Below are 10,887 nucleotides of genomic sequence, written 5' to 3'. Positions count from 1 at the left end.
TTTCAAAGAAAAGGAAATTAAGGGGGACTCAGGAGATGCACAAGCAGTTCTCATCCTCATCACAGATTACCTCTGCAACTCTGTGCAAGAAATTTAATCTCTCCATACCTCAGCTATCCATCTCTGAAATTCTGTTTTTTTCTATTTTACTACTATTTTTCAGAAAAAAAATGTCTGACATCTACATAGATGCAGAGGTAAGCATAGTGGTGTATCAGTATTTAGGAAATGCTAGTGTATGCATACCAGTCACATAACATCATCAGGACCCAACAGGATTTTGGCTTTTTTCCCCATTTTCTGCCAAACTAAGGACCACTCTTATAGTTTCTGGAAACTATATATATATATCATATATATATTTGGTCTAGTATTGAATGTGGAGGTTGGTGGCCCTGGATGTGGCAGGTGGGTTGGAGATTCATGATCCTTGAGGTCCCTTCCAACCGTGGCCATTCTGTGAAACTTGTAAAGAACTAAATAAAAATTAGCACCATTTAACTTCAATCAAAATTTAACATATTTTGTACTGAATATGTAAATATTTCTCAGCTTTACTGTTGTACAAATTGATCCAAAATAAATTGATCAATAATTCTAGATGCCCATGTAAAAATATGTAATTTGTTTAATTGATACAGAATTTAAAAACATTTAAACTGAAATATCTAAGAAATTTTGTAAAGAAATCTAATATGGAAACGTTATTTTTTTTATTTCTAACAGTAGAATTTGAAGGATGGGTGGAAAGACTTGATGTTAGCTGTAATCAAAATTCATTCAACATAACCTGTCTCAGTTGACATGAATATACTTTCTATAATATATTCACATTTACGCTTGAGTAACAAAAACTCAAAGGAAGAAAGACTGTAACATGCAAGTATGGCTCAGCCTGTTTTCCCTGTGAAACACTACTACAGACTAAGAAATCAGCACAAAGTGAAAATTCACCCTTTTCACTCTATATAAATTTTCTTTTAAAAAATCAAAGTACTGCAATGTATAAATGGAAACAGATCAAACACTGAAAGATTCCAGTAGAAAATTAACTTCAGAAAAACAGGAAATCCACTGTACAGAGCAATGTTTTTAGAAAACAGTCCTTTTAAATTCTATCCCCAGTGTGATGGTGATCTGAACCAAATTTCCTCAAAGAGTTGTTAGCTATGGGAAGTGCTACCCATAATAGCAACTTAGCATACATTAGCCATTTCACTGCAGAGTCCTAATTCAGTTTAGCAGTTTTTACTTTCAAGCACAAACTCTGTGCATTCAGCTTCTGTATTCAGTTATAAACTTCTTACCAAGTGAAGAAGTTCACCAGTGAATCAGTTTTCCTTCCCAGGAATTTTGGTGATATCTTTTTGACAAATTTCAGGTTGTTCCTATTACTTCTTACGAGAAAGCTTCAGGCTTTCTTACTATATTATTCTGTTCTGGGCTAAGTAAAATCTGAACTCGTTTTTATTTGACATTTAATAGCTTAAATACTGTCCTATTTGATTCCAACACTCCTAGACTTTGCTAGAACTCAGTATTTCCCAGTGTATGCAATGAATATAAGAAAGTTTTGAAGGACAGGAATCCTGAAATTGCCAAAAAAATAACAATGAGTGGGAAGAGCAGCAATATATTCCAACAGGTAGACTGGCCAAAGCAATTAGAGGAAACAGTACTGGAGTCACACGCATGCCTCAAACAAGATATAAGCTGTGCTTATCCACAAATGTCAGTGCTATCAGCAGGAAGTAAGACATTTTACCTGAAATTTCCGTTAGTCCACAAATTTAAAAATACAAAGTACTTGAAATAACCGTTTTCTTTCACCAGGTATGTCAGTAAAACAAAAATTCACACCACTTCAAAGCATTCTGATATCAGAATTGTCAATCATGACCCCTTTAACCCACTGCTTTGTACAATTTTTATATTATTAGCATGAAGCTGTTTTATCACCTCAAAGCAATTTCATTTAAAGTTGTTATTAATTACAAGTAGTTTTTAAACACAGGAAAATTTGTTTCTTACCTCACTGCAAAGGTTGCTCCTCAGACCCCAGTTGAACACTTCTTCCAATATAATCACTCAATATGATCATATTCTTACAGAAATAAATCTTTTCAGAGAATTAGCATTGTTACACTGAATCATACATTCCATACTGGGGTATGCACAAAGGCCTACAGGTATCAATAATTAAATAACAGAAGTGAAGAATTTTCCACAAGACAATGCACTTGTCCAATATTATATTAAGTAAATATATTTTAATAGGAAAAGAATCAATACACCCTGGAGTGATTTATGTTCTTCTATGGATGACTAGAGCATATATAAATGATACGCTGCCACCTACTATAAATTCTATAGCCTTTTAAGGGGGAAAAAAAGTCAGTCCCAAAATTTTCATTATCATGGAACAGATCCTCCTGAAAGCTACATTTAGGCACATGCAAGACGAGGAGGTGCTCAGAGATGGGCAGTACAGCTTCACTAAGTGGTACTTCAAGACAACTAAAAATGTTACAAGGAAAAGCTCAGTTGCTGTTTAGTATAAAATTAGGAACATCACTGTGAAATATTGTTGTGTTTACTTACTGCATAATATAATTATATATGGCAGAGTCACCAACAGTGTCTTTAAACACAGGAAACACAACACTATCAAAATGATAATTGTTCACAGAAGCTTTTCAGAAAGACTTGAACCTTATTATAATTTCTTAAATGGATAAGGATTTGAAAATGCTTATCAGCAGCTACTTTTAGCTATCCATTTCAATTGATTAAAACTTAATTGAAAGCTTCCAGAAGCCCTTGCTGAAGTTCAAAGGTTGGAGATTTCTAGCTTTCATCAGTTTTTTCAGCTAAAGTAGCTGAACAATTTATACCTATTAAATCAGAATTTAGTTCTTCATTGATTTTCTTCTCCATACCACTACTCCCTTTTCTCATACCCTTCTGATCATCCATTGCTTTTCTCTCCTTTTTCTACCTTTCCCTCATTTTGTGTTTCTTTCCTCCCCTCCTTCATGATTCATAAAACTTTAAAAGCCACGAGAAAGGAAAGAGGCTCAAGAAGTAGAAGGTTGTAGTCAAAAGTAAATTAAGTCGAAACTGATATCAACAACACAGCACTTCTTTGTGTTTATATGGTTGCAGAATCAAATCAAGCTCATACTCAGTGTTTAAATCAAGAATGTCCATTTCCGCTCCCTAATAAGATCTCCTATCCATGCCAAGCAGCACATAGCTTACATCACCCTTATAATAAAAGCATTATCTCAAAATCTTGGTAGCAGCATAAAAGCTCAGTTCCCCTGCACCTGACATATCATTTCAAGTTACACATAGACTGCATGGAAGAAAAAGTGTTTTAATGCTGGAACAGGTGGTCTGTGTGTATAAACTACAATAAAACCTGATAACCCTTCTGGATGAAAAACAGTGACCAAACTACTTTCTGACACTGTCTGCTTACCTGAGGATCACTTTCCTTTTCCACTGATCACTAAAACATTCTTCAGAACATCTTGCAACCCACTCTGTTGGTGCTATACCATCTGCAGGAAGCAAAAAGCAAACCACCCACCCCAATAAGAGCAGCAGCACAACATTTGGAAGAGCCCAAACTAAGCTACACAACATTCCACAATAGCTTATTTGCAGAGACAGAACAATCTTGTCATTAAATAGCCATGTGAAGGATCAGAGAAGTGTACAAATAACACCAAAACTAAGCACAGCAGATTACTTTCCATTGATGAATTTGATTGTAAAAAAAAAATAGAAATGTAGCATGGATATACTCTCATACATTTAGCTTGATCTACACATGAGAAAGATATTCTTTCAGATTTTCAAATGATGCTGGAAATAAAGCCTACTAGGCTACATACAGATATCAGTGAGATCACTGCAAGCATAAAACTCTTGACAGCTCTACAGTCCCTTGCACACAGTCATTCATCCAAAATTAACTCTCACTTTTCCTAATGAACAACTATTCGAGCACAGCAAGAGAAAAAGGCTCCTTGCAGTTCTCCTTTAGATTATCAGTCCTTAATGTACTCTCCAAATGTCAACACAGAAGCCAGTAAGTCACTTAAGGGTTTGGTGCTGCTTAGTTCAGTACAGGTATGGAATAACGTGTTTTAGAAGCAAATTGTGAAGTCGCAGATTCCTCTTCACAGTTGTATCAAATCACACAGTCCCAAGAATTTTGGGAGGGAAAAAAAAAAAAATCAAGTCTCTTTCCCAGCTACAAAGTTAACTCCCTGACCATGGAGAACATATGGCACAATTCCCAGACAGCACCAAGAAGTGCTTACCGTAATCTCAAAGAAAATGCTAGAAATTGCTCAGTTAGAAATACCAGAGACATGAGCATTCTAACATTCAGAAATATGGAGCATAAAAATCTACTCTGCAAGAGTAAAGAAGAAGTCTTATAATATTAAAAAGCCATTTTTGAAACATACGCAGAGTAGGGACTGATTCACAGAAAATTCTTTTAACTTCAAACACTCAAAAAAGCTTTGGAAAACATGTATTTGAAATCCTGAGAAAATTAAGAAAGGGGTTATTGTCAAAGGGGGGGTGTTTTTTGTTTGTTTGTTTTCCCCCCTGAGTTCAAACTTCTCAAGGGAACCATTTTATCCTCTCATTCCCAGTACTGCTCTTTGGAAGTTAACCAGTTATGAGGCATTAGCTGAGTCCTACTTTTGTTCTTGCTGAAGACATTACTGCCCAAACCAATTTGCATACCCAAACTGTTTCTGCAAACAGAAGTAGCAGGAATATTTTTCTTCCAAGTGAAAAGCTGAGATGAAAACTCCTGATTATAAAGTAGAGACTTTGCATACTAGCGTAAAAAAAACTACTTAGTCCAAAACCCACAACCTTCAGATCACAAAGTATTTTATAAATCAAAATCTTCCAAATTTTACATCTTTAGGTGTAACCTTTACTCTAGTCTCAGTTTGTCATTCTGTTGATGCACACTGGAGCAGGTGCAGAGAAATTCAAAGGGCAGCAGTGACCCACCCTGTGTCTTTTAGGTTTCAGATCATGCTAACCCAAAAAGAACTGAAATGCTCACTACCAGCAACACACTTGACATTTTTAAAGAGAGCATGTTGCATTATATGCAGTCATGTGAGTATCAAAACATTTTGTCCACTTATTTAAATACTGATGATCCATCTTCTATGTTAGCATTATTGTATTTCTTGATTAACCTTCAGTACTCAAACTAAAAACAAATCCATTTTAGCAGAAAAACTTGGAAATAAAGGACAGTCATAAATTACGCTTGGAAGTTGTTGATGTTTGTTTAATTTGCTGACAGCCTTAGAAAATTTTTCTTCGTAGTTTTTATTAGCTCCACTACAGAAGATCTTTTAAGATAAAGAAATAGCTGTACTCAGCTCCAGCAGAATTCTAACTAAAATATTACAAGATTTCCAGAGGACTGTAACAACCAGGTTTATTTTTTTGCCAGAAAATTTAAAAAACATTTCATTTGAGAAGTAGTAATATACAATTCTTACACAGCTATTTTCATTCAGAAGCCTGAAGGATTAGACTGAAAATCAGCATTAGTTTTCAACTTCCAAAGGAAAGTTTTAAAAGATATTCATTGAAAACATATGGTAGAAGGAAAAATCAAACACCATGTACACACCTCAGAGCTTTAATCTGCATTAAGGTATTTCAGTTGTCTGATCCACCCCCATAGTTTTTACTTGCTTATATGGCCAAAGACCATTACGTTTTACACCACTTTAAAAGCTGTCCAGCTCCACGCTTATTCTGACATCATAGAAACTCAGAATGGCTTGGGACCCCAAGGATCAGCAAGTTCCAGCCCCTCCTGCCACAAGCAGAGCCACCAAGCTCCAGATCTGGTATTAGACCAGGTTGGCCAGGGCCCCATCCAATCTGGCCTTGAACACCTCCAGAGATAGGGCATCCACAACCTCTCTGGGCAGCCTGTATCAGTACTCACCACTCTCATAGTAAAGAACTTCCCCCTGACATCCAACCAATCTAAACCTTCCCTCCATGGGCTTAAAACCATTCCACCTTGTCCTATCAGTATCTACCCAAGTAAAAACATGAAGCACTAAGCCTTACCCTCTTGTATATCACCCATCAAAGGATGGAAAAATGCAATAGGAACAAAAGATGAACATACTTTCACACTTCTCAGGCAAGATCAGCCTATAAACCTGGCTATTTTCTGGCATGTAAGCTCTATACTAATGTCTCAAAACCTTTTTCTCAACACTACTTAAACATATATACTGAGGTCAGCTGTGAGGACATTTTTTTTTTCTTCACATTCAGTAGCTTGTTGAAGAAAAGACTGAATTGAAAAAGTTACGAAATGTTTGTTTTTAAAAAGGCACACTTACCCTGAACTGAAATGCAGGACAACTGTAGTGACCCACAGGTCAGGAAAACATCTCTTTATTGAGGCAGTGTCTCTAGGTCAAGGTCCCGCTGCTGCATACAAGTAGGCATGATGTGCTCCTATTTTATTAAAGATGAGACAGGAACTACACAACAGCAGCATCTATGCATTCAGAAACAAGACCCAACGCCTCAGTTTTTGAGCTGAAACCTTCTCTCCTCAGACATCACGAAGGAACTGTTCAACTACTTTTATAGCATTACTCAGTGGACTAGATAAATAGATGTATTAATTTTCATGTACATATGTTGGCCTTTCTTAGGAGTCTTATGCACTGTTCACTGCTGATATGCCAGATTTTGTAGATAGGCTAGCCTGTCACACCAGATCTAGTTACCAGTCCATATTGCCTGTACAATATTGAAACAAGAAAAGCATGCATCCAGTGCACGAGGACAGGGCACGCCTGATGGGTCAGATGGTTTCTTTCTCAAAAGGTGCTGGGATCTGAGGCTGTTTTGGCATGCGGAGCCCAACCATGCCACCTCCTGGTTACGGATGGCCACTCTATTCCACACATTAGGCAGGTAAATCAAATGCTTGGTAAGTTAACAGTTAACTTTTTGTTTTTTATTCAGCTACCCAGCTATTCCATCTTCCCTTGGCAATACCAGCTGCTAATATAATCAATTTCTTAAGCTTTAAATAGCATCTATATTAAGGCACAAAGGAAGAAAAATGGACAATACAGCAGGTGCCTCTGAGGAGATATAAATAAGGAAATAAATTTCCTAAAAGAATTCTCACAACAAATAAAGCTACTCTTCTACAAGCAAAACATTCATGCTGCCAAAAAAAGCAGTGCAGGATGGAGAACTGATGAGGATATGGCTATCCAGAAAAGCCTCAGCAAATGCCTTTGACCTTCTCTAAAACAGCTGGTACTACATTCTGCTACTCACGCTGAACTGCGCCTTAAGCAGCTGCACTGATTTAAATAGTGCCATTTCAAGGGAGAAGCACTCTTTTCACACAAGGGTAGCAGAATCTAGCCTTTAGTTATTGCATTAGTATTGTTCCTTCTATGGAAAAGGAATTTACTGTGTTTCAAAGGACATGTTTTCTAAGATCGTAGATCAAATGGTTCTAAACTGCTTCAGATCTCTGAAAGGAAGAGATTTTTATTTTTTATTTTTTTTGAATTACGTCTTCCCCCCTCCCTCCCTTAAGAAAGCCCAGATTTTGTGACTAACTACTGCAGGTCAATAAAAACTTGCAGAGGTTACTTTATTATACTCAGCCTAACATTGTATGTTATTTTGTTCTCCCCAAATGCAGCTATCCTCTGCTATTCAGATGTAAGGCATTCTGCAAGGAAAAAGCACTTAAGATTATGAAGACACACCAGGCAATCATATCACAATAAAATAACTATTCGTTTTTTTTAAAAAAAACAACATTGCAAGACTGGTACACGTTCATTTCTGAAGTCAGCAGCACATTCTAGTGATGGAGTATCCTTTTTCATTATTCCATACATATTAGCTGCATCAGTCAACATATCACATAAGGACTGCAAGATAGCCTGCTAATGGCAACAGAAAGATTCCCATTAACTTCAGTCAGCTTCGAATCAAATCTGTGATACCTGCACACTGCTGCTTTATAGAAACAAGTAGCTGGTATTCATCTGTGGTTTGCACTGATATTATCCTTTTTTATTGAATAAGATCCAAATGATAGCTATATAAATCTAGCTTCTAATGAAACTCGCATTCCTAAAATACAAGCTCTAAACATTTCTAAGCGCATTTCCCAAGTCAACCTTCCAGCTATCCACACTGTATTTCGTGGGGCAGCAAAGTAAATGATGATTAATATAAACTATTTTGTGAACACAGATTTCTTCTCACCTTATGACATCATAAAAAAAACAAAATAAACAGAAAACTGCCTGCTCACAGATTAATATTAATGTATGAGTTTACATTAGCATTTTACATTAGTCTTGTTTTAACCCAAAGACTTGTTTAGACAGTAAACCAATAAATTTGTAAATATTTTTTCACAAGTAGTCTGCTATGGAAAGCTAAATAAAAAGTATCAGAGTGCTGACTTCAGAAGGTCAAAGGTTTCATCAACAGCACGTCACATCTTGGGCAACAGATATCAGCTTCATTTCTTACAGTGCGAAGACAAGTTAGTTCACATGAAGTGTCCTTATTTCTGCCCCTAGGTTTTTAATAGGAACGTGCAGCTATGAATAAAATCTGCCCTCCTACATAAAAAAGCAAATGCATCCCCAGGAGTCCAAAACATTCAGAGCTCAACATAAGCCAAAAATATTAGTTGAACGTAAGACAAAAGGAGTTTGCATTACATCAGCAGTTTTCAGATCAGCTAGAACAATTTTTGCAGGCTTAAATAAAAGGCAATACTAATGTCAGTTGAGTATTAGGGCTAAGTAATGATATACCTTTTGAATAGTTATGCCTGTCCTACAAAGAGCTTTATGACACCGAGCTCTATGAATTTAACTGACATGACTAGAAGATTAACAAATTTATGCTACGCCACATTTTATTATCTAGGGACTTAAGATTAAAGTTAAAGGCTTGACTCTTTGCCTTCAGAATGCTAACTGTAAACCTGAGGTCAGTTGTACTGTCACTACACAGAGAGAAATTAGCTACCTCATTACCCAAGTAATGCTGATATTTCCATAGGGAGAGACGCTCTTACTTTGGCCAGCTCCTTCCAATAGGGCTTTTTCCTTTATGTTTGCATTACAAAGCAGAGCTGGCTTTAATATTTTGCAAGATATTTCAAAGCCAGAAATACAAGAGTAGAATTTTCTATCCCAAGGAACATATAGACAATTAGATGGATACTTTGTCTTATTAAAGAAATAAAAATACAAAACAAAAGCTTTTGATTACCACAAAGTCACTGTAGGATCTAGATTTCTCTGGTACCCATATCTTCACAGCTCAAGTCATACACTTGTTTTACGTACATAATAATAATAATCAAATTCGTGCAAAAATAATATTTATCAGTCACTTGTTAGGGACTACAAGAGGACACAGCACCAGAACAGCAAGGATCTAAATTCTGGCTGGAGCTTGAGATTGTACCATAACAATTTCCGCACAAAAGGTATTACTGAAAAACACCCTGCACTTTGACTTCTCTCATCTGGACAAATATTACCCTGATCCAGTGTGGGGACCCATCTCATTACCAGAAGCAGCACAATCTCACCTAAGAAAATAACCATGTGTAACCAATTTACAGTAACATACTTAAAACTACCCGTGAAACAAGTGTGATTCTTCCATCTCTTTCAGGCAGAAACACACCCTGCTTCACAAATCTGTACAGATAATACAGAAAAACCCTCTAGAGATTTACCTATTCTTTAGATTTGCATCTAACAGTTACATTAAAAGATGTCTTTCAGTTTTACTGCTGGCTAGATTATTCTATCAATATAAACGCTCAATGCCTTTTGCAAAATTTCAAATAAACTAATGCAAACTGAGGTAAATGATCACCATCCATTCACACTTCACAAGTTCTCCTAATAGAAGGCTTATAAATGGCTTTTCCATTTCTAATGATGAAATAATCACACAGAAGCTATTTCCTATATAAAAAAGGTAATGACCCAGGGGTGAATGAAGTATCTTCTGCTTAAGGCATTAACTTAGTCATTAAGAAACTGGGGTCATTTTCAGCATCCACCATGGGCTGCCTCCGATTTTTAGACAAGTTGTGTTTTATAACTTCATAATCTTTATGTTAGATGAACCAATACCCCTTCTCATGGTTCTTTATAGTGTCTGATAGATAAATAAGTTAACTGCCACAGAAAACATTTTTTTGTGTGCTTTATCATACATATACAATGAAGGCTCTAGTAAAAGTCTAAAATAAATGTCTGTACACCCTTCATGGGTAAGGAGTAAATATCCACTGACTCAAATATGCACCCAACACAAGTCTACCAGCAGGACACAGACCTACATATTAACAATGTCTGTAATTTATTTTTAAATTAAGCAAAGCAAAACACAAAAAGCAAACAAAATATTACAGGGAAAGAAAAAGTCAGCTCTTCATAAAGAAAACCAGTGTCATAAGTTGAAATCATACTTCTGGAATGCCTGTGTGCCCTTCAGTGGCTTTACACAACAGCAGGCAGCCTCCCTACCTCAGGTTCTAACAGCTGACATGAAAAATCACAGCACTTTCAAGTCAAAGCAAAAGCTAGAGGCTCTCAACTCTGAAAGCCAAAGCTACACTTCCATAATTTACACAAAATCCAATGACAATCAGAACAGCTTAGAATACCACAAAAGCAACACTTGGCTGTGATTGTAATGTATGCAGCTACTTGCGTATGCTTCTCAAATAATAGAAATCCAGAGTCTGGAAGCATCAGTTCATTGCCAATATATCCT

The 10,887-nt window shown here is 36.3% G+C and overlaps 1 long non-coding RNA gene across 2 annotated transcripts; it reads left to right on the top strand.

Annotated features, from left to right (window-relative positions):
- The first annotated feature begins 5,842 nt into the window (after positions 1-5,842).
- On the top strand, positions 5,843-7,867 carry LOC109366481. 2 transcript variants are annotated; one of them, XR_002112809.1, is made up of 3 exons: positions 5,843-5,912; positions 6,919-7,008; positions 7,760-7,867. It is a non-coding gene; the product is annotated as an uncharacterized LOC109366481 (long non-coding RNA). The 2 variants fall into 2 exon arrangements; XR_002112807.1 differs by having other exon boundaries at positions 5,853-5,924.
- Positions 7,868-10,887: the final 3,020 nt, after the last annotated feature.

The sequence above is a fragment of the Meleagris gallopavo genome, chromosome 2 (genome assembly GCF_000146605.3).
Source record: "Meleagris gallopavo isolate NT-WF06-2002-E0010 breed Aviagen turkey brand Nicholas breeding stock chromosome 2, Turkey_5.1, whole genome shotgun sequence".
Lineage (NCBI taxonomy): Eukaryota > Metazoa > Chordata > Aves > Galliformes > Phasianidae > Meleagris > Meleagris gallopavo.
This window is presented reverse-complemented; position numbering and strand designations above follow the sequence as displayed.